Below are 25,462 nucleotides of genomic sequence, written 5' to 3'. Positions count from 1 at the left end.
TCAAGAGCTAAAATACTAGATTATAATTTTAAAAATTCATATTTTTATCCTCAAAGAGGCTAAAAACATATCCTCTGCCTCAAAAATTTAGTTTTCATTTAATTTAACATTTGAGAAACAATGTTATTTCCATTTATCAGGGCAAGTTGCTATATAGTCTTGCATATCTAGAGGGGGTAATAGAAGCAAAGTATGGAACATACATAGTTTATATAAAACATGTTCCATATTCTATTTTTCAATATCTAACAACAAATAAACAGAAAAGATTTTTCAAAAGCTACAGAAAAGGTTTCATATATAATCTTTGTGGCCCATGAAGAAAAACCGAAAACAAATGGGCCATCCTGCCTCCTTCTCACTCATTGCGGTCTTCCTCTTTAACAGGCAGGGCATAAAATAATTTCCAGAGAAACATGAGATTTTTCTTTATCAAAGAGGGGCAGAGGTTATAAAAAGGTTGAGAAACACCTTTAGAAACCCACCAGCTGGAGAACTATTTAAACATCACTAGGGACAACGTATTCTCCCCATGAGGCATGCTACAGGAAGGAGATGAATTGAAGCCTTTAATCACCTCTGTGGTAAATGAAGCCCAAAAAATCAGATTATAAACATTGGGATACTAGCTCAAGTGGTTCCACCAAAGATTTTATTGCAGTGACTGTGTCTGACCTTTGTTGCTATCTGTTCTCTTAGGAATAAATTTAAGTCAGAGGAACAAGATCCCTGAATGAGGATTCACTTCTTTACACACTGCCAATCTTACACTCATTTACAAAGGAAAATGGAAAAATAAATATTACTTTTACAATTGTAAATTTCATAGGAACTTAACATATTGCTTTTGAAAATGACCTTTCACTAAGTGAGAGTTAGATACAATTTTTCTGTAAGAGCAAAGTCATTTTTGCTTAGACTGAGTCTGATTGCCCTCTGCTGTGAAGTATTTGATTTCAGTACCTTCCATTCTGGGCATCACTGTGATTTCAGCCTGTTTTCAACCCTGTGTCTTTAATGTAGCTCTTCATTAAGGTTAGATTTTTTAGTTGAATGATATTTTACACAAAAGAAAAACAAATCACCTCTCTGGGCAACACTGAGCAATTCAAGATGATTTGCATAGCCCTGAACAACCATAGTTAGGGTGAGTTCTTTTTTTTTTTCACATTCAGTATTTTTATTTAATTGTTTAACAGACAATTTACATTTTTCCCACCGTTTCCTTTAAGTTAGTGTGACAATTTTCCATAATAAACTACTTAAAGAGAAGCTTTACTAAAAACAACAAACAGTAAAACAAACAAACAAGCCAACAAAAAAAAACCCAAATCACTGCTGCTTTTAAAAAACCAACACTGTCACCACTTATATTCAAACAAAAAAACACACAAACGATATTGGCGCCAAATGTGTCTTCAGTGTTTCCTTGCGGCTGGCTCTGCTCACTACCATGCATACGGTGGGGCTGTGTCAGCACATTTTATCAGTTTGTCAGTCTGTCAGTTTGTCATGCTGGATCTGGGAGGCTCACCCAGCTTCACATTAACCGAAGGCCCTGGATGGAAGACTCTAAGGTCTTGAAATCCCAAATTGTCATGGCCCCATCGATGCCAGTAGTGCAAAATTTGCGACAGTCTTGCTTGTCCACCTCATAAATAGACACTTGAGTGATGCCCTTTTGGTGCAGCATCTCCGAGGCTGTGTTGCGGCCTTCGGTTGAGGCCCTCTGGTCCATGTTTCGGGAGCGCTCCATGGCAGACACGTTGCGCTGGACGCTCTGTTTCGGAATGTCTAGTTTGGAGACGAAGGTCAAGCAGCCACGGTCATGATAGTTAAAGAGCATTGGGCAGCAGTCATGGCCTGCCGCTACAATGCTGTTCTCCGAGACAAATGACACACTCAGGAGGGGCAGGAACTCTGTTTTCAGCGTTGAGACCTGCACGCTTTCTGAGGCATCAGCAACAGATACAGTGCTGTCAGGGCTGACCCAGGCCAGGCGGCTCCCGCTGGCAGAGAAGTCAACCCCATGCACCCAGCCACCAGGGCCACTGCCACCAAACTCTGACATCAGCTGACCAAAAGGCATCCTGCTACCCCAGGGCATACTGGCTGTCTTTACATCTCTTTCTTTTCTTTCTTTCTTTCTTTTCTTTCTTTTCTTTTCTTTCTTTTCTTTCTTTCTTTCTTTCTTTCTTTTCTTTCTTTCTTTCTTTCTTTCTTTCTTCTTTCTTTCTTTTCTTTCTTTCTTTCTTTCCTTTCTTTCTCTTTCTTTATTTTAATGTAGGCAGAAAACACTCTGCATTTGAAATCACATGATCCTGCTGCCGCAAACATTGTTGGGATGCCAATCCAAGCTGAGGACCGTGGAACGAATAGGCTTTTTTTTTTTTTTAAGATTTTATTTATTTATTCAAGGGAGAGAGAGAGAGAGAGAGAGAGAGAGGCAGAGACACAGGCAGAGGGAGAAGTAGGCCCCATGCAGGGAGCCCGATGTGGGACGTGGGACTCGTCCTGGGACTCCAGGATCATGCCCTGGGCTGAAGGCAGGTGTTAAACCACTGAGCCACCCAGGGATCCCCTACTTTTTACTTATTGTAATAGGTAGGCATAGCTCAGGAGTTCTGTGATTCTCCCAGTGATTAACTTATTTCATATTGCATTAGTCATGGATTTTTTAAAGTGACAATTGAAATTGGCTAAATTGTCTTCCCTAAATGGAACCAAATTGGATTTTATGTTTTAGTTTCTTCAGCCCTCTGCTAGCCTCTACTCTCTAAATACGACAACCTAACTGTCATTTTCAACCCTTACTGTGCTTGATGGTCTGTTATAAAAATATAGTTGCTTGAACCCATCCTATAACCTAGGCTAGATCAGAATCCCCAGGAGTTCTAAATTGGGAACTAATTAGTTATCTAGACTCCAAGGAGTTCACAGCTCTAGTTAGATTTTTATTTGAAAAAAAGAATCTTCTAGCATACATTTAAGATGAGGAAAAATTTACTTTTCAGTAAATCCCAGGACTCCCAGGACCCCGCCCCCGGCCAAAGGCAGCGGTTGAGCCACCCAGGGATGCCCCGATTTGGCTTTTTAATGTGCTTGCTTACCCACCAGTCATTTTCAGACTCGAAGTAACAAACAGAAATGAGTCATGTTCCACGTCCCACAGCAAACTTGTTCTCTAGCGGGGACCACTTGACAAAAGTCGCTGGACAATTAATTCTCAGGATCACCAGGGTTGGCTTCCAGACACCATCTTTCTGACTCCAGACATAGGCATTGTGGTCTGCACCACAAGTGACGATATGGTCACCCTGGGGAGCCCAGTCGATACCTGTGATGTGTCTGTTGTGCTCCTTGAGTTCATGAGCTTTTACCCACTGGCTCCCATTCTTCTTATAGATGTGGACTTCATGATTATTGGGGCTAAGAGCAATCTGGGTACGTTCCCCGTTCCAGGCATGACAGGTGATTGGCTCTAGTAAAAACTGATGCGGGGACATTATTCTTGGTGTTTTCAAAGGGTAGAAAGCTGGGATGGGGCAGTCCGGACCGGCTCAGAGCTGAGAAATCGCGGACTCTGGTCAGTGGACCCGAACAGGCTCCGGTGGGCGCCAGCGGAGGACCCAGGCCCAGAGGGAGAGGCTGACAGATCCGGTGAATTCTGATATCATATCTGCTGCTGAGTTTCTGAATGTTTCAGGGAAGTTATTAATGACAGTTCATGATTATGAGTACATATTTATATTGTCAAAATCATCAGCTGATACTTGAAAAACTGCTGTGTTCACATTAAAGAGGAAATAAGCGTGCTAGAGATGACTGAATTTTGCCAGTAGTAGGTTGTGGGTGACTGCTGTGTGGGTTATGACACTTTGGGTCTTGCTCAGGGGCCAGTGATAATGCAGTAGAATAAGGATGGGCTCAAGGCCAAGCAGATAGTAAATAAAGAGCTCAGATCTCAGACAGAAGTGGAGGTTATTTGTAGAGTTGTGTAGGAGAAATGCCTAAGCAGCTCAATAAATGTGTTACATCTCCTTACATGAAGGATACTTAAAGACAGTGTTTACTGGCTGAAGCTGCAGAACAGGGCCGCTGTGCAGATAAAGTGCTGGCAAGACAGTTGAGCTCATCCAGAGATGGACTACAATTAGGGTATAAAATGAGTCATGAAAAACATAGAGCTTTTTGGATCATCTGTAGCAGCTGAGTCGATCCTCCCCATCACGTCCAGATGGGCAACTCCAAACTCTTCTGCTGTATGCAGAAGTGTTATCTCAGTGGACAGCTTTGGACTAATGGACAACCATGTAAGGTGGCCTGAACTCCTGAGATGTTTCATGGGCAGCGGGCCCTTGACATCAAACTCAGAATACCTCTTTGAAAACCAACTGTCTAACCATGTGCAATTTGAATAAGCCATTGCGTTTGTAAGACTGACCACTGGATGTTTTTGTCACTTCAGCACCTTCTGAGCTAAAACAGGTTGATATGAGCCAACTGACTGAACAAAGGGAATAGACATCAAATATTAGATGCTGTTGGTGATTGGATACAGATGAAGGAAGAAATTATGACATGGACCTATACCACTAGCACTACTCTTAAATGGAGGATTAATTTCAAAGGACTCACTGTAGTTAGCTTGGTGAAAGAAACAAAATCACAGTAGAATCTCCTAAGGCTTTAGTCAAGACTCAGTTATCTGCTTCAGAATAGTGAATGCAGAGAATCACTCTTGGGCCTAATGATGATTTCTACATTTTCTTTGGAACCTAATGAATCATTTCAGGCATTTGAGTCTCCATATAATACAAAAGGGGCCTAAAATTTTAGGGATGAAACCTTCTATATATTGGTTTGTTCTCAATTAATATAATATGGGCTGGATACATTTTATAGTATTTTCAGGATTTTGGTGTCAACTTCTACGTCACTGATATACTAAGTGTAATATTTTATTTTCTCAATCCTTAAGATGTCTTGATTTCAAGAATGTAAGTTCTATTTAACAGTTGAATATCCATTATATACAACAGGCAATAATTGCATAGAGATGTCAGTTAACCTCAAAAGGGAGTGAAGTTACTCACTTAGGGTACAGTTTCTTATAAACAGATACATAGTTGTGCAAGGATAGAGGCAAAATTTGGTGTTAATATGCATTTTTTTCTAGTAGCTTCTATCAGACTAAAAATTAGCCAAGATCATTGTTTTGTAGTTCGAGTTATAGATTCTATTTCCACATAACATCAGATGCCTATCACTTCTGAGATAAGGGAATTTATAGTTTATGATAATTATATTTCAGAGAGAGAATACCTGATAGGATTTGAAGTAACTGTTCATGATTTTAGTTTGAAAAATGGTTTCTCTTGGAATAACTGGAATAAATCTGCCACTTAATGGATCTGATTTATTGCTTGGAAAAGGAAGGAGAAGGAGAGGGGAAAGTCTCAGAAAAAAAATTAAGGGTAAAAGAAAATCTTAAAATATTAATAAGCCATCAGAAATGTGAAACTATGAGTAGCAGAACATAATTCCTAACATAAATAATTGAAGTAAACTCAAATTCTAAACAAACCTAGGACTAACAATAGTTTTCAACTACTTTTTGCCAAAGCCAAACCTCTTAAGACACTAATTGGTCTATTTTAGACTAAAGTTAGGGAGACAGACAGACAAGTCATGGATATCAGATCACTTAGAATTCAAAATCACAGACTAGCCTCAATTTAGTAGCCATTTTTGAACAGCAGAACAGGTGATCTTAGTAGTGTAAATCTAAAAATATTGTGAACAATCTAAATAGTAGAGGCCAATATCATACAATAAAAGTCATCAGAGCAATAAGGGAAATTGAATAAAGTTTTATCAGAAATCACTATTTAGAGTATCAAGTATATTATTTGGGGCTCCCAGCATTGGAAAGGAGGGACTATATTGTTGAATATTATAACCCTAGAGTCCATTACAGTAGACACTTGATAAATATTTGTTAAATGAATGGACTGTGAAGATTCCAGAAACTTGGCACCCTTAAGCCAACTAGTATTGGCATCCCTGCCATCACAAAACCCGTAGCACTTTTAAGTGTTTTGTCTAGGTTGTCAGATGAATCCACAGAACAGAGAGCTCTTAGCAATATTAAAAATGTGGGACTCTTTTTTTAGAACTGAGCATTAAAGGTAGCAATGACCAAGAGCGCAAGGGGTACAGACAGGGAGGACTTTGTAAATGAAGTATATACATCACATTTATTGGAACAACTAGACCAGCTTGTATCCAAACCATATCTGACTGGTAAAGGAGGTAGGAGTTTTTTCATTCTTATAAAGAACTGTAGTGGTTCCTATCATATATCAGCAATTCAAGCCTCCTGTGACTTAATAAATGCCTAAACATGGATTTTTCTTACATAGATATGCATGCTCAGTAAGGTGTGGCATGCATAAATCAGAATCCAATACAAAATTCTACTCACAAATGACAGATTTTCAACAGACTGACCTTAACCTTCAGTTAATAAAAGCACTTTTGTGTTTGAAATATACCTATTCATGATATGCAACTTATTTTATCTTGTTTCCATATGGATGGGACTGGCAATAGGGGAAACAATGACAATCTGTCTGGCCTGGAAATGTTCTAGCAACCCTCCCTCCCCTCCAATCTACCTCCTGCTCCCTTGCCCCCCAACCATGTGGCTCCAAGAGAAGGAGCAGCAGTTAGGAGGCTAATGGGGGTGATTGTTGTTGGCTGCATCTTCACATTTAGACACATGTCTGTCGGGCAGTGGAAACAAAGATCTCTGCAGCCCTACTAGCCAGTGCAATGTTGCTTCTGTCTCCAGCATTCATTATCGAGGCAACAGAAGGGCAAAACCTTCCATGCCTGTCCTCAATCCCCTCCCCCAGCTGAGCCTGGGATAGGCATTAAGTAAGGCCGCCTTTGCACCGAGCATTTCCCCCCTCGAACATGCTCTCACAAGCCCCCTTTGTTCCCTGCCCTCCACCCCACTATATGCTACAGCAGCAGTCGCCCAGATGTTCTCTATCACAGGCTGAGCCGTGCCAGCAAACTTTGGCACGCATGAAAGTGCACTGAGTACTGGCCCTCCAGAAATACCTTATCCCCCCCTCTGATTTCTGCAAATATTTTTAAATGTTAATGGGTTCCACTCACCCACAACCTAGGGGGAGGTTACAGAACAGGGCTCTGTGTGTCCAGCAAATTAGCAGCCCGGGGATACTGCTTGGCGCCTGGGTTCTGTCCCACCCTCGGGCGTTGGCTGGGGTTCTCCAACCTTGAACTGTTGAGGCCAGTTTGCCAGCACATAGCTTTCTAGTGACAGAGGTTAGATGGGCGGTTGGCAGGAAAGTTACTCGAAGCTACAAGAAAGAAAGGACCCTATCTTGCTATGAAACTTGTGAAAGCAAGAGAGATCCTTTGAGCATCACTGAAATAAGATTTTGAAATTGGTATTTTTTCCTCTTACTCATCCTCTTTTTTTTTTTCTTTCAGTTCAATACATAGGCACTAAACAATTTGATGTGTGCTCTGGTACTTTGGGTATCATGTACCTTTTGAAGTACCTTAATGATAGAAAAGGATACATTAACAGAAGCCTCAGTGCAAATTTTAATAAAATGGAAATTTTGATCTTTCCTATACAGGTAGGAAGGTGATATGTTTGGAGGGAGAAGAAGAATAGAATATATTTGTCACAGGAGAGACTTATTTGTCTTACATTGTGACAGCTGTTTTAAGGTGCAGCTGGAGGCCTCTAAAAAGCCATCTACACTGAAAAGATCATTGAAACCCACCCTGGAAGAGTCTTTGTTTTTAATCCTGTCCTGATAATCTCACTGGTCGCTCTGGAAAAAAACTACTTATAAATTATCCACCTCTAGGCCCTTGTTTGTCCGTACCTAAAGCCCTCTTGTTGCCTACAAAGTCACACTGTGTGAGGCTGGTAGCCCACATATCCTGTCTCTGCCCACGCTGGGGACTGGAGTAACTGACTCGCAGGTCTTCTGTCTCCTGCATCCGAACTTTAGAGCATCACACTATATCTGTCATGATCCAAAGACTTCAGAATATGCCAGTTACACAATCAGTATTCCTGCTTGAGGTGAGATTTTATTCTACCATCTTCCAGTGAGGAGGAGCAGGGAATTAGGATCTCAGTGAGATCCGACTGCAGAGCAAATGCAAGGTTACACAATCCAGATAAATCTTGAGAATCTTGAGAAGTAAAATCATCTACCCACACATCAGTCTGGGCACTGAGAAAGGAAACCACACCTTACTGCCTACATTCATGTGATTTTTCTATTCCACTGTCTCTATTAACTTTTTTTTTTCTTACTTTTCCAAGACTGTCCTACCCAATCAAGAAAATGGTGTGAATGTTCATTACAGGAATTTCCCAAAAGACTCAACAATTCTTCATTGGAAAGTATTGACTGATAGGTATGCTCTTGGAGTCTTTGAATCCCTTGTCTCAAAATCTTCCCCTTGACCTTTCTGCCAATCCTGGACTTCTTACCCAATTCTAATCAATTCCCCACAGCAAAAGATCAGATTTAAGCTAAACTTCCAATCCTCAATAAATTCTGACCTTACCTTTCCCCTTCTGTGAGTTGGTGCTTATTTCCCCCACCACACCAAGCAATAAACTCAGCTCCATATTACCAATGTTTGCATTGTTTATTTAGGGAGCCAGCTCTTAAAACTCTTTTGTTTAACTACAACCTGAGATGGAACTAATATTTTGAGATTTTGAGTTTTAGACTTAAAAAACTAGGGGAGGCGGCATGATTTTTTCAATTCTCTCTTCTTCCTATCAAAATTCTTCTTCTTGACTATTTAAAGCATTCTGAGATCATTTAAAAACTGAAATTAAGAAGAATCTACATTATAAGTTAATTCTAAAATGAAAGTTAAATAATTTCAAGAAGTAAAACTTTACTTAATAAGCTAAAAATATAGGCAGGGACCATGTCTTCAATCTTCAAATTTAAGTGATGATAAATTAAGTAATTTGGTACAAACTGAAATACTTCTAAATGTTTGTGTCAATGTCAAATTACTTGGATTTTTCTGATATGGGAAAATCTAGCATACAGAATTTTCCTGTTGTGACTTGAAAGTGTGACTTGCCCTGGATCTATACGGATATTCCAACATAGGAGACACCTGAATAACAGGCAAAAGTATAACCAAGATAAAAGCACAAATTAAATTTTACTAAATTTGTTTTCAAGCAGCAACCAAAGCACAGTTATAAATGCCTGATATGAGTGTCTCACCAAAGAATATGATTTTAACTACACAGACCACAGAAACCTCTAGATGAGAGGTATGCTGGGTCAAAGGAAATAACTATAGAATAATCATTGCCCTATTTACAAGTAACTTAAAAAAAAGTACAAATCCAGTAGATATCTGAAGTACAACAGTGTTTCTAAAGCTAAGTCAGTAAACTCTAGCTATAAGTCTGCAAAAACTCTGGCTTTGCTTTAAAAGAGGTCTGCAAGTTTGAGGTTTGAATACCACTGCTATATAGTCTAAATCCTTACTTAAGCCAATATAAAGAAGACAAGATTTCTGATTCAAGAAAGCAGCTAAATATAATTGTTCCTCTATTCTACCTCCACCAAATTGAAGAAAGCATAAAAGTCTAAATAAATCCACAGTAAGCCTAAAATTTCAAGAAGGATATGATCAGTGTCCATGAATAGAAAGAATTTTCTGGTAGATGAAATCAGATTGACTGCAAATCTCAAAGGACACACACACGCACACACACATCTTAATTCCATACAAATGAAGGAGACAATTTCCTGAAAATCTGAGTTTACCTACTAGAATCATAGATTAAATCTGTGAATCAGAGACAACAGGGGCCAAGAGGAATGGACACTGAATGGGCAGCAGAATAGCTGAACCCACCTCCACAGACAGAGCCATTTTGGTGTTGCCCTAAGCAGAAAGCACAAATACTGGTCTCCTATAAAAATGGGAGTTCTAATCCATCATGGAGAGAATGGACTGTGGGGGAAGTATGTGCCCCTCACTACTGTAAGGGTTAGGAGATCTCATAGAAGAAAACAAGTACTTCCTACACCCAAGCCTGTCAAAACCTCTCCTTTGCAGAACCAACAGAGTCAGGGTTCCTATACTAATTAGCAAGGGACAAGTATTCCCTAGGCTGATGAACTGTGTTCCAGCAATCAAAGTGATCAGCCTAGCCTGGGGTTTTTAGTGTCTTTTGTGCCATGTGAACTTCTTTGTCTAATGAAACCCATGGAGCCCTTCTCAGAATAATGTTTTGAAATGTATGATATTTTTAAAATGTATAGAATTATAAAGGAAACCAATTACATCAAAATGAAAGTATAAAATGTATTTTTTAAAAGATTTATTTATTTATTCATGAGAGACACAGAGAGAGGCAGAGACACAGGCAGAGGGAGAAGCAGGCTCCCTGCAGGAGCCCAATGCAGGACCTGATCCCAGAACTCCGGGATCATGCCCTGAGCCTACTGCAGACACTCAACTGCTGAGCCACCCAGGCATCCCTCAAAATATTTTTTTAAATTATAATATAAAAATATACTTGCTTATTTATTAGTACATAAAATGACAAGATCTAGCAGTAGGACAAACACTATTAAAGTTTTGAAGCAGCAAAGATTATCATCCATGCTTACAAACTAATGTGATATGAAATGTCTGTGATACTGCTAATACTCCTATAGTTTTTGCCTACATTCATAATTGAGGTAATTGCTAAATTTCATTTTTAAGCCAGTGAAATAAGATCATTTTCCCCATATAAATGCATGAACATCCTGAATTCTATCCTTATTGCTCTATGGTCTTCAAGTTAACAATCTTTGATGATAGACTCATCTTTAGATATATATAGGCAACCAAATCTCAACTACTTGAGGTCAACCAAATGTTTCAAAAAGCACAATATTCAACAAAACACTAATTCCTGAGGAATAAAAATATAGGGAATTGGAAAGAATCAATTTGTAATTACAGGTAGTTTCAAAAGGAAAAGATAGTAAATAAAAAAAAAACTTTCAAAACAGCATGCAGTGAAAAAGAAACAGAGTTTTTGGAAATCATCAAGATTATTGAAATATGGGCTGGACTGCAGAATGAATGAGACTTCAGATTAAAATAGTGAGAGGGAGGGGTAAGCAGAAAAATCCTATCAGAATTCAGTGAGAAGAAAAAAGAGATTAAAAAGATGAGGGGGGGACCGGGTGGCTCAGTGGTTGAGTCTCTGCCTTTGGCTCAGGTCCCTGGATCCTGAGATCAAGTTCCACATTGGGCTTCCTGCAGGAAGCCTGCTTCTCCCTCTGCCTATGTCTCTGCTTCTCTCTGTGTCTCTCATGAATAAATAAATACAATATTTAAATATATATATTAAATATACTTTATACATATATATTTTATATTTATATATAAAGTTAGAGAAAAGATGAGATATATTTATCTAAAAGTTCTGCCATCCATCTGGTAGGCATTCAAGAAAGAAAATAAAAAATAGAAGGAAAAAATCAAATAAGTAGCAAAAACAAGAGCAGAAGCAAAGTTTCTGCCAGATGAAGTCTCTTCATATTGAAAGAACCCATCAGCAGTAGTGCAAGCAATAACATCTAGACATTAAGTAGAAGTTGTAATAGACTATGAAAGAGATAGGGTATAACCAAGTGGACAGAAAAATTAAAACAGCATCAGACCTCTCACCTACAATAGATGCTAGAAGACAACAGAACAATACTCTAGCAAGAGACAATTAGAATTTACATACAAAATTAAACTATACTTTAAAAACTAGAGGAGATTTAAAAATTTTTAAAAATTAAAACCAGGGCAAATTATAGTATGCAAAGTCTGAGCTGAACACCTATAGCCTTTCTGAAAAAATACGAAATAATGTACTATAACAAAATAAAAACTGAATTCAAGAAAGAAGATGATATAAGAAAAAAATTGTAAGCACAGATAAAGCCTGCAGTTAAGTTTGAATAGGAATTGATAATTGACTCTAAAATTAACTCAATTGCTAAGAAATTATTCCTGAGGAATCAGGAAAACCAGGAATCAAAAACACAATGATAAGAGAATATGCAAATACACCCAATCAATCAAAAGGATTCCAAAAGGTCTAAAAATATAAATTGATGGTGTGGTCTTAAAAAAGTATGCTAAACGATGTGCAGATTCTGGGAGATGGAGGAGATTCATAGATTCTGATTAACTCTGGATGTTAATAGTAAAGTTGTTATCACTATGTGATTATAAATGCATAAAAATATTTTTAAATTGGCATAACATGAACACCCCATATTATTTCCCTCCTCTGTTTTGGTCCAAAAAATTTCAGACCCAAAATTGTGATGCAGCTCTTGAAAATATAAGACCTTGAAACATTGTTTCCGTGTCCTATCCTCATTCTTGGCTCCATTTTGTTTTTCCTATTATTATGTTCCCTTAATTTAGATTTCCTTACTTCTTTAAAAAATTCATACATATATGACATATATATATATTTGCACATGTGTATAGGTACATATTCACATATATATGTTGAATTTAAGGTGATATATATGTGAATAAGGAGGGATAGAAAGTATATACATTTACAGTTTGATAGATGATTTCAATTAACTAAAGGCAAGGGTACATATGATTTTGCCACATTACTATTTAATATCCATCTTATTAATGTAATCCAAAGATTACCTAGCTCAGAACTGTCCTAACCTTAAGATGGTTTTCAAACTGCCTATTCTCTGAAAATCAGTGATAGCTTCACTATATCTCTTAACCACATAGGTGGAAATAACCTTATGTAAATTAAATTACTTCAAAGATGAACATTCAAAGCAATCAGCTAACTAGGGTAAAGAGTAGGCTTCTTTCAAAGCAAAAGCAACATATGAGTTGTGTGTGTTGACTGAGAGCACAAACCTGTGAGGCAGACTGCCTGGACTAATCCCAGTTAGCAGGTGTGGCAAACTTGGACAAGTGACTGCAACACTTTGTGTTCGGTTTTCTTATCTGTAAAATGCGGGGTGGGTGGATGTGGATAAGAAGAATCTCTCAGAATAGAGACTACCGCAACAAGCATTAGCTATAATTATTTTAATAAAATATTTCCCTAGAAGACGTATTTCCCAGAACTATATTAGCATTCTGTCATACAAATGATGATAATTTTGAACAATTCAGCTCAAAGCTCATTCAGAGCAGAACATTCAGATTCTTTATGAATAACATAAATAAAAAATTATTTTTGACTTTTTGTATTTCCTTTTGTTTTGTCAGACCACATATTTAGATATACAGTACTATAGCTACTAAAGTTTATAACTAGGACAGACAGAGAAGAACGAGAGATAGTTACCAAGTAGTTATGTACCTAATTCTGAAACTTAAACAGAATTAGCATGGCAAATTCCTCATTGCTACCTACTGAGGTTTCTAGATTCTTAATCAGTGAATGTACTCAAGCCTTGAAGTAACTACAAACCTGACCAACTTTGATTGCATTTCAGTAAGCTATGCAGATTCCTGACTCCCAGAAACTGTGACATAAGTTTTATTTTAAACCACTAATTTTGAGGTAATTTGTCACAAAGTAATAGAATAATACAGGTTAGATATGCTAAAGCCAAAGGTATATATCCTATTACCCCACACTTAAGCCATCAAAAGTGCAAATATAGATATTCACAAAAGATCTAAACAAGAGCATCCATGGCAGCACAGTGAAAATTTCTCAAATGTCTACTATATTAAATGACCACCAAACGTAATGGATAAGTAAATTCACAGAATAGAAAATTACACAGAATTGAAAATGGCCAATAATACCACCAAACACAACAACATGTTTCACAAAGAGGCTGAGTACTCAAGAGAACCTAATGTATCATTTAATTTATATAAAATACTCTTTTCTCAAAATGCTCCCTCTGAAAAATGACTAAATCCTGTTGAAACCTTCCCAGGTGGTCTATACCCAGAGTAACCATATTAGTCCATCTTACCCAGGTAAGCCAATTTTTCCCATTAACTTAGGCTTTTATAACTGATGGCTTCCATGCTGCATGTTTAGAAAATATAAAGGAATTCATCATGCAGGCTGTCATCAATTGCTAAGAGATGATTTACACATGTCTTCTTACCTCCACATTTCATATTTACACTATTAGGAACCATCGAATCAAGGTGGTTCTTGATTCGTGTTTTTTTTTTTTCCTGGAGAGCCTTTGCTAAAAATTACCAGCTCATCACTACCTCTTTTCCAAAACAATCAGCCTTTGTACAGTTCCAAACTTAACGGTGCAGCTTTTACAATGCAAAAAGCTGGTATAAGATACCCTGATTTACATGTATAGAAGAAATATGCTGTGTAAAAAAAACAAACAAATGTATTTCTATCTGAATTATCATATTTGTGAATATAACTTTCTTTTCTGGTTTAAAAATCTGAAAAAAAATCTTTTCAGATGTAACGGTAACTGCTGTAGTAATGATGTGATTTGATTCCATATACTAAATTAACTTGGAAATATTGATACATGATGTAAGTACTCTTCAAAATTCAGTCTGTTTTATTCAAAGAAGCTTAAATTCAGAATATTTTATTTTGTTCTGGAAATTTTATAAAGGGGTTTTGCCAAAAGCATTAAATATTTGATTCTACTTGTTAAGATTTGCAGGAACTGCTTTAAATTTATTATAAAAAATAACAGCAACAGCAACACATTTTCCCCTTTCATTAAGATAGTGAAAAAACGAACTTTAAGAGCTTTCCCATAAAAATGCTCTAAAATATTCCATTAAAATTAAAAGGCAACTGCCATTTCACACGTGGTCAGATTTAACTATTCAAAGTTATTTTAAGTATATCAGCCCCCAAAGACCAAACTACCTGAGAGTCCAGCTGTGTTCAAAGATCTCCAGAACCCAGCCTCCAAAGTCGGATAGGGCTGATACAAAGATTTGTTAGATCTGAGAAGGAAAGGATAGTCCTGGATTCCATGTAGTAGTCTATCCCCTAAAAATCCTCACTTGATTAGTGGTTCCTTAATGAAACAATAACCCTGCAGTGGTCAGGCAAAAATCTACACTAGAACATGTTTAGAACAAAAGCCCAATCTGATATTGAGAGCATGTGACCAGTGCCCCCTACCACTCCACACCCCCATCAGAAATGGTGAATTGAGAATCTTAATAGCAAGCAATCTTCCAGGGTTGTGAGAAATAATGGCACTTCGGTTGAAATCTTAAGCTTTCATGATTATAAAAAGTATCTTTAAAATGCTACAGTAATATGCATATTTGTCATTAAATACTATACTCCTTCTGGTATGGTTCTCCTTGCCCAGTTTTGTTTTATAGCAATATTTATGCATTTTAAATACGGTTCAAACATTAGTTTGCCACAGAGATATGTAGTTTCCTGCATGAGTAATTTATGTATTTCTTAGGGTGGTCCATTATACATATGTTTAATTAGCCTTAGATTGTTAAATACTTGTTTAAATGCCCCAAATATCAAGAAATAAGAGTACCCTGTTTTTTCCACAAATTTTATTGACTTTTGCACTTCAACCTTAACAATCTTTCACCCGGTATCCTTGTTAGGGTCTCCCAAAACCCCAACAAACTTTGGCATAACTTACTTTTACCGTAGTACCAGATGCTTATGTCTTTGGAATTTCATTTTTTTGGTGTAAAAGAAAGTTATCTCCAAAAAAGTGAACTAATGAGTACAAGATAAAAAAAGCTATGGACACAGTGGTACCTGGGTGGCTCAGTCAGTTAAGTGTCTGACTTCTTAGGTTGTGATCTCCAGGTCCTGGGATCGAGCCCCCTCATTAGGCTCCCTGCTGAGAGGGGAGGCTGCTTCTCCCTCTCTCTCTGTGCCCTCACTCTCTTTCAAGTAAATACATAAATAAATCTTTAAAAAAAAACGACAACAACTATGGACACAAATGATATAGTAACTACATTTAAAGGCCAATAGACTTGTCAGTAAGTGTTAACTTCTAACTTCCTCAACCAGTATTAGAAATAGGATATGAGGGTGAGAGTGTTTTTGTTTGGTTTGTTTGTTTAGCATTAAATGAAAAGTATAGGGCTTGAAACCATCCATACTTAGGGTATAATTCTGACTCTCCCATTTACTCATTTGTATGACCCTGAGAAAGTTACTCGACTTCAAGTGACTTCTAGATTTCATCAGATTTCTTTTCAGATTCATCAAAAAATGAGAAAACAAATATAATGAACACTCTTTTAGTGATCTTATTTATGTACAAATATGGTATTAATACTGAGAAAAGCTAGAACAACAGTAAGTTTCAGATTAGGCCTTAACTTTTCCTCAAAATATCCCTGTTAAGACCGTCTCAGCCTTTGCCCTAGAATGATTTCTTATTGTCAAGTATGGCTATATGTCGTTTATTATGTCAAGTATAGAAAATGAAGGATTTCTTCAACTTCCCATACACATTCACCACTTGCTTTTCAGGGCACTGGATTCTCTTTCACCTGAATCAAGGAAGGGGCAATTTCCAGTCTACTTGCCTACATATTTATTGTGAGCCTAACTCCATTTGTTGGAAAGCTGCCATACATTTATGAGAGCTTAAGGGACATTGGGTGGTTATCATCTTTCTGTTGCCCCTCCCACCACAGCAAATGCCATGGCAAGGTTGCTGCACCTGGACACTGCATTCCCTGCAGAGTCCTTGTTACCAAAATTGTAGAATACTTGGACAAAGTTCAGAGAAGAGTTACTAAAAGGATTAAGTGACTGAGGGGAGCAATTTATAAGGAACTCAGAAATGTTTGGTTAAGTGGTAATTAACTTAAAAAGATGTGGCTCTGACATTAAGTTTGAATTTCAAGCCATGCTTGTCAAAAAGGCCTCCTTTCAGGCCTCCACATTGAGAAATACTCTACAGAAGGGGGAGAGTCTCCCTCTTGCTAGGCCCTGTGACCACTACACAGGCTGCTTGAGTGGTATTCACACGCCAGTGCAGTGACCTCTACACATAAGCATGGAAGGCAATACTACAAAGCAGAGAGCTCATTTAAGAAGGCCAAAATTCTTACAAGAAAGTCTTCTCAGGAATCAGGGAGAACAAGCCTGGGTTGTGAAGGACTGATTCCTCCAACCCAGTAAAGCACTTAGCCACACCCTATCACCAATCTCCACTTGATGGATGGCTCTATCTAATAAGAGCCATTGATTGAGTCCTAGTGTGCAAGCCTGTCCAAAATACCTGAAATTTCTTTAAGAATGACAGTTCCTACTTGGCCACAGAGGAAAACTAAGAACACCTGTAACAATTAAGGAGGCTGAAAGAGATAATTCCTAAGAGCAGTGTTGCCCAAAATGTTTTCCAGGTGATACTACTTTGTGTTACACACATTTAAAAAGAAAAGAGCTGAACACTGGGATAAATGAAGTCAATCTTTGTGCGTTGTTGTGTGTGTCTTTAAACAGTAGTATCTCTCAGAGCCATTTGTATACTGAAGTCTATTGTAGCTTATTAGGAGGGAGGGGGGTTGTGTATATACTATTCCCCAAATTCAAATTGGGCTTGGAATGGTTTACTCCTGAAGAACAGATTTGTCATGTTCACAGCCACTTCCATTATGCCTTTCATAATGCTGCACTCAGGAAACGAATAATAAAATGTGTGGACTAACCTAGGCTATAACCCAGGTTCTAAATCTCATCTACTCCTCTTTCTACCACACTGATATTCCAGTTACTCTTCACTTACAAGATCTTTTCATCCTCTATGAATGAAATAAAATGTGTTTAGTAGAAGCATTGACTTGAAGCTACTAAAGGTCTTCCACTTGCTTGAGGCATCCAAATAAGTGTGTGTTTATATATTTTTTTTCTTATGGGGTCCCCACAAAACTATAGCCTTCATGTCCTGCAAAACTTGCTGCTACCATATAATATGAAATGTCCCAATGGGATTTCACTAAAGTTAGAAGTTGTGATTGAGACAGTTGAACTTAAATTACTAATTATATGACAGGCTAAAATGCACTTTGAATTATTCTGAGGTCACCCTTGAGAGAGAGATATTCATCCTCCTGTGTGGCTAAAATGTACATCTAAATAAGAACTAAGTCTAGATGCATCCTTTCTATACTCTTCATAATTACATGAACTTTAACCATCTCACTTCTTAGCATTCCTCTTAAGACATTTATCATATTGGGGCTGCCTGGGTGGCTCAGCAGTTTAGTGCCACCTTTAGCCCAAGGCATGATTCTAGAGACTCAGGGTTGAGTCCCACATGGGACTCCCTGCATGGAGCCTGCTTCTCCCTCTGCCCGTGTCTCTGCCTCTCTCTCTTTCTCTCTCTCTCTCTCTCTCTCTGTTTCTCATGAATAAATAAATAAAATCTTTAAAAAAAGACATTTATCATATTGACTATTTGGTTAAATAAGCACCTTACCCAATAGTCTCACAACCACTCTCCCATCTCTCAATATTTTCAGACTATAAATAGCCACTGGGAAATCATCACATTGTAAATACTACCACAATTGGAATCCCTTCTGATGACCATCTGAAGTTTCTGCATCAAATTTTTCCATGAGTGGGGACTATCATAGTTAAACTTGAATCTACACTACTGCAATTTGGCATTCTATTTCAGTTCTTTAAAAGCTTCATTTATATTGATCTTGTCTTTTGGAATTTCCTGTAGGCTGCCTCAGATAAAATAATTTCCAGCCTAATCTTTGTCTTGTCTGATCTCTAGTTTGACGTTATGCTTTCAAAATCAAATCTTAAAAAAAAACAAAGAAACAAAAAAACCCCCACAAAAGCAAATCTTATCACTTAACCCAAAACAAAAACTTTATTAAGAATATTAAATCAGGGGATCCCTGGGTGGCGCAGTGGTTTGGCGCCTGCCTTTGGCCCAGGGCGTGATCCTGGAGACCCGGGATCAAATCCCACGTCGGGCTCCTGGAGCATGGAGCCTGCTTCTTCCTCTGTCTGTGTCTCTGCCTCTCTCTCTCTGTCTCTGTGTGACTATCATAAATAAATAAAAATTAAAAAAAATATTTAAAAAAAAGAATATTAAATCAGTAATATACACAGACTGGCCTTGGTAATTCATTTTTGCCATGATTGAGAAGCCAATGTTAAGCTTTGACTATTGATACTCAAAACTTGGCAAATTTCTTCCAGACTATTCATAATTTAACAAGATATGCTAACCACCACACACACACAAAAATCATTGTCCAACCACTTTGTGTCTTAGACCAAATAAAGGCTTTACCCTCTCATTTTTCAAGTAAACTTATAGCCCAATTTATAAAACTAGGACTGAGTATGAAAGACAAACATTTTACCTCCCTGTGTTTCCTTCCCATCATTTTTCTGGGTTGGTTACTATGAAAATATGCTAAGCCCAAAATAGCAGTTGTATAGTGCCAGGTTGGCCTCAGTAATTTCCAAGCCAAAAGGGAATTGACAGACACCCCCTTTACAAGTCTAGTGTTTGTAAATATCCAGTGAAATGACTTCATTCGGTCAATTATTTCTGGAGAAAGCTGGCAGAATAACGTAGTAATTAAACTGCGGACTGATGGAAACTGTTAAATAGGAGAGCTATTTTGCCCAGCAATTCACGTTAATGCATTTGCATTTTTTAAAAAAATATCTGAACACTAGGGCAATTAAAAGAGACTGTCTCTTCATTGAGAAGCATATTTAAAATTTCAGTGAATATGGCAAATTGAAAAGGAGAAACTCAGTTTTCCAGTATCATCTTAGAATCAATAGGATTTATTTTAAGCATGATGAGTTGTGAAATCAAAGCACAACTGTATTCAAATATAAGTTGAAAAGACATCCTAAAATCAGAACATCATGTACTCAAGACTCATTTGCCTGTGTGCTAGGTATTCATTTCATAGTGAATATGCTGTCTGCAACATGCTTTTACTCTGTCTGGTTTCCATTGGTTCTTCCAACTGGCCACCTGCATACCTTGATTCATCCATCCAATCATTCATTTATTCAACAATATTGGGCTGCCACCTCAGGCACTGTTCTAGTTACTTGTTATTTAGTTGAAATCGAAAATACTTTCCCACATACCTCTTCTAACTGCCTAATGGCTACTTGGAGATAGTAAAATATTCTTATATATATATAAAGTAATAAATTGGAATCTGAAAGCTGATCAAACAGCTCTGAATGCTTCCCAAAGGAAAATGCAAGCTGTTAAATTACTTATATCACTTCATTTTAATTAAGTTTTTAATTTTAATTCTAGTATAGGTAACATACAGCGTTATATTAGTTTCAGGGGTACCATATAGTAATTCAATAATTCTATACATTATAGAGTGCTCTTCATAAGTATAATCTTAATCCCCATCATACCCCTACCTTCTTCCCCTCTGATAACCATCAATTTGTTCTCTATATTTAAGAGTATTTTTTCTTGGTTTGTCTCTTTCTTTTTATCATTTGTTCATTTGTCTTGTTTCTTAAATTCCATGAGTGAAATCATATGATATTCGTCTTTCTCTGACTGACTTATTTTGCTTAGCACTATACTCTCTAGCTCCATCCATGTTGTTGAAAATGGCAAGATTTCACACACACACACACACACACACACACACACACACACAGGGGTGCATGTATCCCTCTGCATTAATGTTTTTGTATTTGGTGGTGGGGGGAGTGGTGGTAAATATCCAGCCGTGTGATTACTGGGTTGTAGGATAGTTCTACTTTTAACTTTGTGAGGAATTTTCATACTCTTTTTCACAGTGGCTACCCCAGCTTGGATTCCCACCAACAGTGCATGACAGTTTCTTTTCCTCCACATCCTCACCAACACTTGTTTCTTGTGTTTTTTATTTTAGCCATTCTGATAGGTGTGAGGTGATCTCATTGTACTTTTGATTTGCATTTCCTGATGATAGGTGATGTTGAGCACCTTTTCATGTGTCCATTGGCCATCTTGATGTTTTCTTTGGAGAAATATTTGTTCATATCTTCTCCCTATTTTAATTTTTTTTAATTTATTTATGATAGAGAGAGAGAGAGAGGCAGAGACACAGGCAGAGGGAGAAGCAGGCTCCATGCATCGGGAGCCCGACATGGGATTCAATCCCGGGTCACCAGGATCGCACCCTGGGCCAAAGGCAGGCGCTAAACCACTGCGCCACCCAGGGAATCCCTCTTCTCCCTATTTTAAATTGGATTATTTTATTTGGGGGGTATTGAGTTGTATCAGTTCTTTATATATTTTGGATACTAACCCTTTATTAAACATGTCATTTGCAAACATCTTCTCCCATCCAGTAGGTTGCCTTTTAGTTTTGTTCATTATTTCCTTTGCTATGCAGAAGCTTTTTATTTTGATGTTGTTCCAATAGTTTATTTTTGTTTTTATTTCCCTTGCCTCAGGAGACATATCTAGAAAAATGTTGCTATAGACAATGTCAAAGTGTAGCACTTCATTTTTTAAAAACTCTAGCATACGAATAACCACCATCTTTCCTAGTACCTGATGTCATAGGTACAAAGTATAAAAAAAGGGAAACTTTTAGGTCATCTGTAACAATATAAAGCATGGGGTAAGAGAAGTTGGCAAAAATCAAGACCAACTTGGAAAACCAAACCAGAAAATCCAAGGTAGAGTGAAATTGGAAGAGCTAGTGACTAAAAAAAAAAAAAAAAAAAAGAAAAGAAAAGAAAAAAAAAGTTTCTGCTACACTTCAGAAATATTTCTCATTTCTCTTTGAATATTTAGCTGACTAAAGATTCTGCTGAATAAATAAGCATACTTCTTTGAAAATGCAAATAACATGCGAGTGTGGGATTAAGAACTCAGTCATTCACATTCTGCTTGTATGAGTTACATAAGAACTTAATGAAATGTTTGGCACAGTTCTTTGTAAACTGAGGAAGGCTATCAAATCAAATGGCAGGGCAGTTAAGATCATAGGTTTTGGAGCCATACTGCCTGATTTTGAAGCTTAGCTCTACTAATAACAAGCTATGCAAGTTTAGGCAACTAATTTAATTTCTTGATGCCTCAGTTTCCTCATGTACAAAATGGAAATAATAGCTGAAACTATTCCATAATATTATTGAAAGGTTTAATTAGTTTGTATATGTAAAGCACTTAAAACGTGCTGGGACTTGCCCTTTTGGCCAAGAGTAACAGAGACTGATTTTATGCTCCCTCCTAAAGCTACCAAAAACAAATAGAGTATGAAATAAAATATGAAATAATGATTTTCAAGACACAGTATATCAGGCAATGACAGTCCCTGAGACATGGGAAACAACTGAAGCAAGTCTGAATGTTGAATTTACTGCCTTGAGAGAGTTTCTAGGACACACTATAGAAGGGAGTTGAGGGGAGGATCCAGGCAAAGCTTGCAGGACACCCTAAGTTGAGGAGATTGATTTCAGAGTACAAGAAAAATAAGGGAGTTAGAAATTGCAAGACAACAAGAAAGGAGAGAGTTGAAAAAAAATAAAAAGGCAAAAAATAGTCCCCCCCAAAACAAAAACAAAACCCATGGGATCATCAGAGTATCCCTTCAAGCATTCAGTAGAGTAGTGATAAGCACATGCCATGTTAGGAAACTATGTGAGGCCAGGGAAAGAACTACATAAAAGCACCAGAAAGTATAGTACACGGTACTCACATAGACCAGGAATAGTGGCTATTGCCAGCAGTCAGACTCACAATTCACAGATATTTAGTAAAGTATTCAGAAGATTCTTACCTCAGTAGTAGGAAGTAATTAATCTTGACTAAGCATTTCTCTGATCATATCTAACACATTTAAAAAACAATTTTCAAAGGGGGACCTGGGTGGCTCTGTGGGTTAAGTGTCCTCTTCTTAATTTAGACTCAGGTCATGATCTCAGGGTTGTGGGATTGAGCCCTGTGTCAGGCTCTGCATTCAGTGTGGAGTCTGCTTGAGATTCTCCCTCTCTCCCTGCTCCTTTCCCCACCTGCTCTGTCTCTCTCTCTAGTAAACAAATATTAAAAAAAAACAGTTCTCAAAAAGATAAAACTATTTCCAAGTAGCAACTGCATCTCAGATCAAAGCTCAAAAATATTTATAGGAAAACAAAAATAGCAAGCAAAATACACAACAAGGTAAAATTCACAATGTGAATTAAATCAAAGATTACCAGGTATGCAAAGCAGCAGAAAAATATGAGTCAAAATAGGGAAAAATTAATCAACTGAAACTGACTCAGAACTAACACAGGTTTTAGAATCACCAATGAATGACATTAATTATAATTAATAATGACATTATTATATTCCACATGTTCAAAATGTATGGACAGACATTAAAGATCTAAGAAAAAAGACCCAAGTTGAACATCTATAGATGAAAGCTACAAATTCTGTAATGAAAAAGACACACCAGATGGGATTTGTAGAAATTAGAATTAGAGAAGAAAATATTAGTGAACTTGAAGACATAGCAGTAGAAATTATACAAAAGGAAGCAAAAAAAAATATTAAAATTTGAAAAGAGCATCAGTGAACTATAGGAAAACATCAAACGGTCAACCAATATGTACTGGAGGCACCCAAAGAGTGGGGAAGATGAAAAATATATTTGAAGAAATAATGGCCAGAAAAATTTCTAATTTGATGAAAGCCATAAATCTACACTTCAAGAATCTCATATAACCTTAAGCTCAAGAAATATGAAGAAAAGTCCACCATGGAACTGTACTCAAACTGCTCAAAAACATGATAAAGTACAAATCTTACAGGCAGACAAATAAAAAGATAAATTATATATGAAGAGATAATAATCAATTTCTCATCATAAGGGAAAGAAGCTAGAAGACACTGAGCAGCATCTATAAAGTATTAAAAGAAAAAAAAAGCCAAGCTAGAATTTTATACTCAGTAAAATATCTTTCAAAAATAAAAGGCAAAATAAAGACTTTTTCAATCAAGCAGAAAGAAAATTATACCTGATGGATATATGGATCTGCACCAAGGACTAAAGAGTACAAGAAACTATACCTATATGAGTAAATATTTGTATCTTTGAAAAAGATAATTATTTCAACAAAAATAATTGTGAAGTTTGTAACACATATAAGTAAAACGTACAAAAACAATAACATAAAGGCCAAGAGTGAAGAAGTAAAAATACATATTTGTAATTTTCTTATACTATATGTTAAATGTTATATTACCCGAATGTCAAACTGACCATTGAAATAATAAAACAGTTATAGCTAATAAGTTATCAAAGGAAATGAATGGAATCTTAAAAAAAGGAATACAAAAGAAGATACAGAAAGGGTATAATATAGGAGATAAAAAGAGAGCAAAGACTACAATGTTTTGTTTTGTTTTAAGGTTTAGCTTAGAGGTTTAAGACCTAAACATAATAATTACATCAAATGTAAATGGTATCAACACATCAATTAAAAGGAAGAAATTGTCAGATTAGATAGAAAAGCAAGAGCAACTATGTGCTGCCTAAAAGAAAGGTACAAATAGGTTAAAAGTTAAAAAAAAAAAAAAGAAAAGGGAAAAGATATACCAAGCTAACATTTATCAAAGAATGCTAGAGTATGAGATGCCTGGGCAGCTCAGCGGTTGAGCATCTGCCTTCAGCTCAGGGCATGACCTCATGGTCCTGGAATCAAGTTCCACATTGGGCTCCCCACAGGATGCCTGCTTCTCTCTCTTCCTCTCACTGTGTCTCTCATGAATAAATAAATAAAATATTTTTTAAAAAAGAATACTAGAGTAGTATATTAATATCAGACTAAGATTTCAGACTAATATTATCAGGCAAAAGAAGGGAAGATTTTATAATAAGTGGATCAAATAATCAACATGGCATACAATCCTAAATGTTTATGCACCTAATAACAGGGTTTCAAGACACATAAAGTGGGGCACCTAGGTGGCTCAGATGGCTAAATGTCTGCCTTTGGCTCAGGTTATGATCTCCAGGTCCTGGGATCCAGCCCCATGTCAGGCTCCCAGCTCAGTGGGGAGTCTGCTTCTCATTTTCCCTCTGCCTTTCCTCTCTGCTCGTGCTCTCTCTGAGTCTCTCTCTCTCTCTCTCTCAAATGAATAAATAAAATCTTAAAAAAATACACATAAAGCAAAACTGACAAAAGTACAAAAAGAAATGGACAAATTCACAATTACAGTGGTGAACTTTAATCCTCATCTTTCAATTGAATAAGTAGAAAAACCAGTAATGATATGGAGGACTTAAAAATCACAATCAACCAAAATTGCCTTGATATTAACAGAACACTCCATCCAACAATAGTAAAATACACATTCCATCTAACACACTCCATCTAACAATAGTAAAATACACATTCATT

General features: G+C 37.0%; 1 pseudogene; it reads right to left on the bottom strand.

The window, feature by feature from the left end:
* Nucleotides 1–1,313: 1,313 nt before the first annotated feature.
* On the bottom strand, nucleotides 1,314–3,562 carry LOC129508928 (actin-related protein 2/3 complex subunit 1A-like; annotated as a pseudogene).
* Nucleotides 3,563–25,462: the final 21,900 nt, after the last annotated feature.

This window comes from Nyctereutes procyonoides, unplaced genomic scaffold, assembly GCF_905146905.1.
Source record: "Nyctereutes procyonoides isolate TBG_1078 unplaced genomic scaffold, NYPRO_anot_genome, whole genome shotgun sequence".
NCBI classification, from domain to species: Eukaryota; Metazoa; Chordata; class Mammalia; order Carnivora; family Canidae; genus Nyctereutes; species Nyctereutes procyonoides.
The sequence above is the reverse complement of the archived record's forward strand: the minus strand, read 5'-3'. Positions and strand labels throughout refer to the sequence as shown.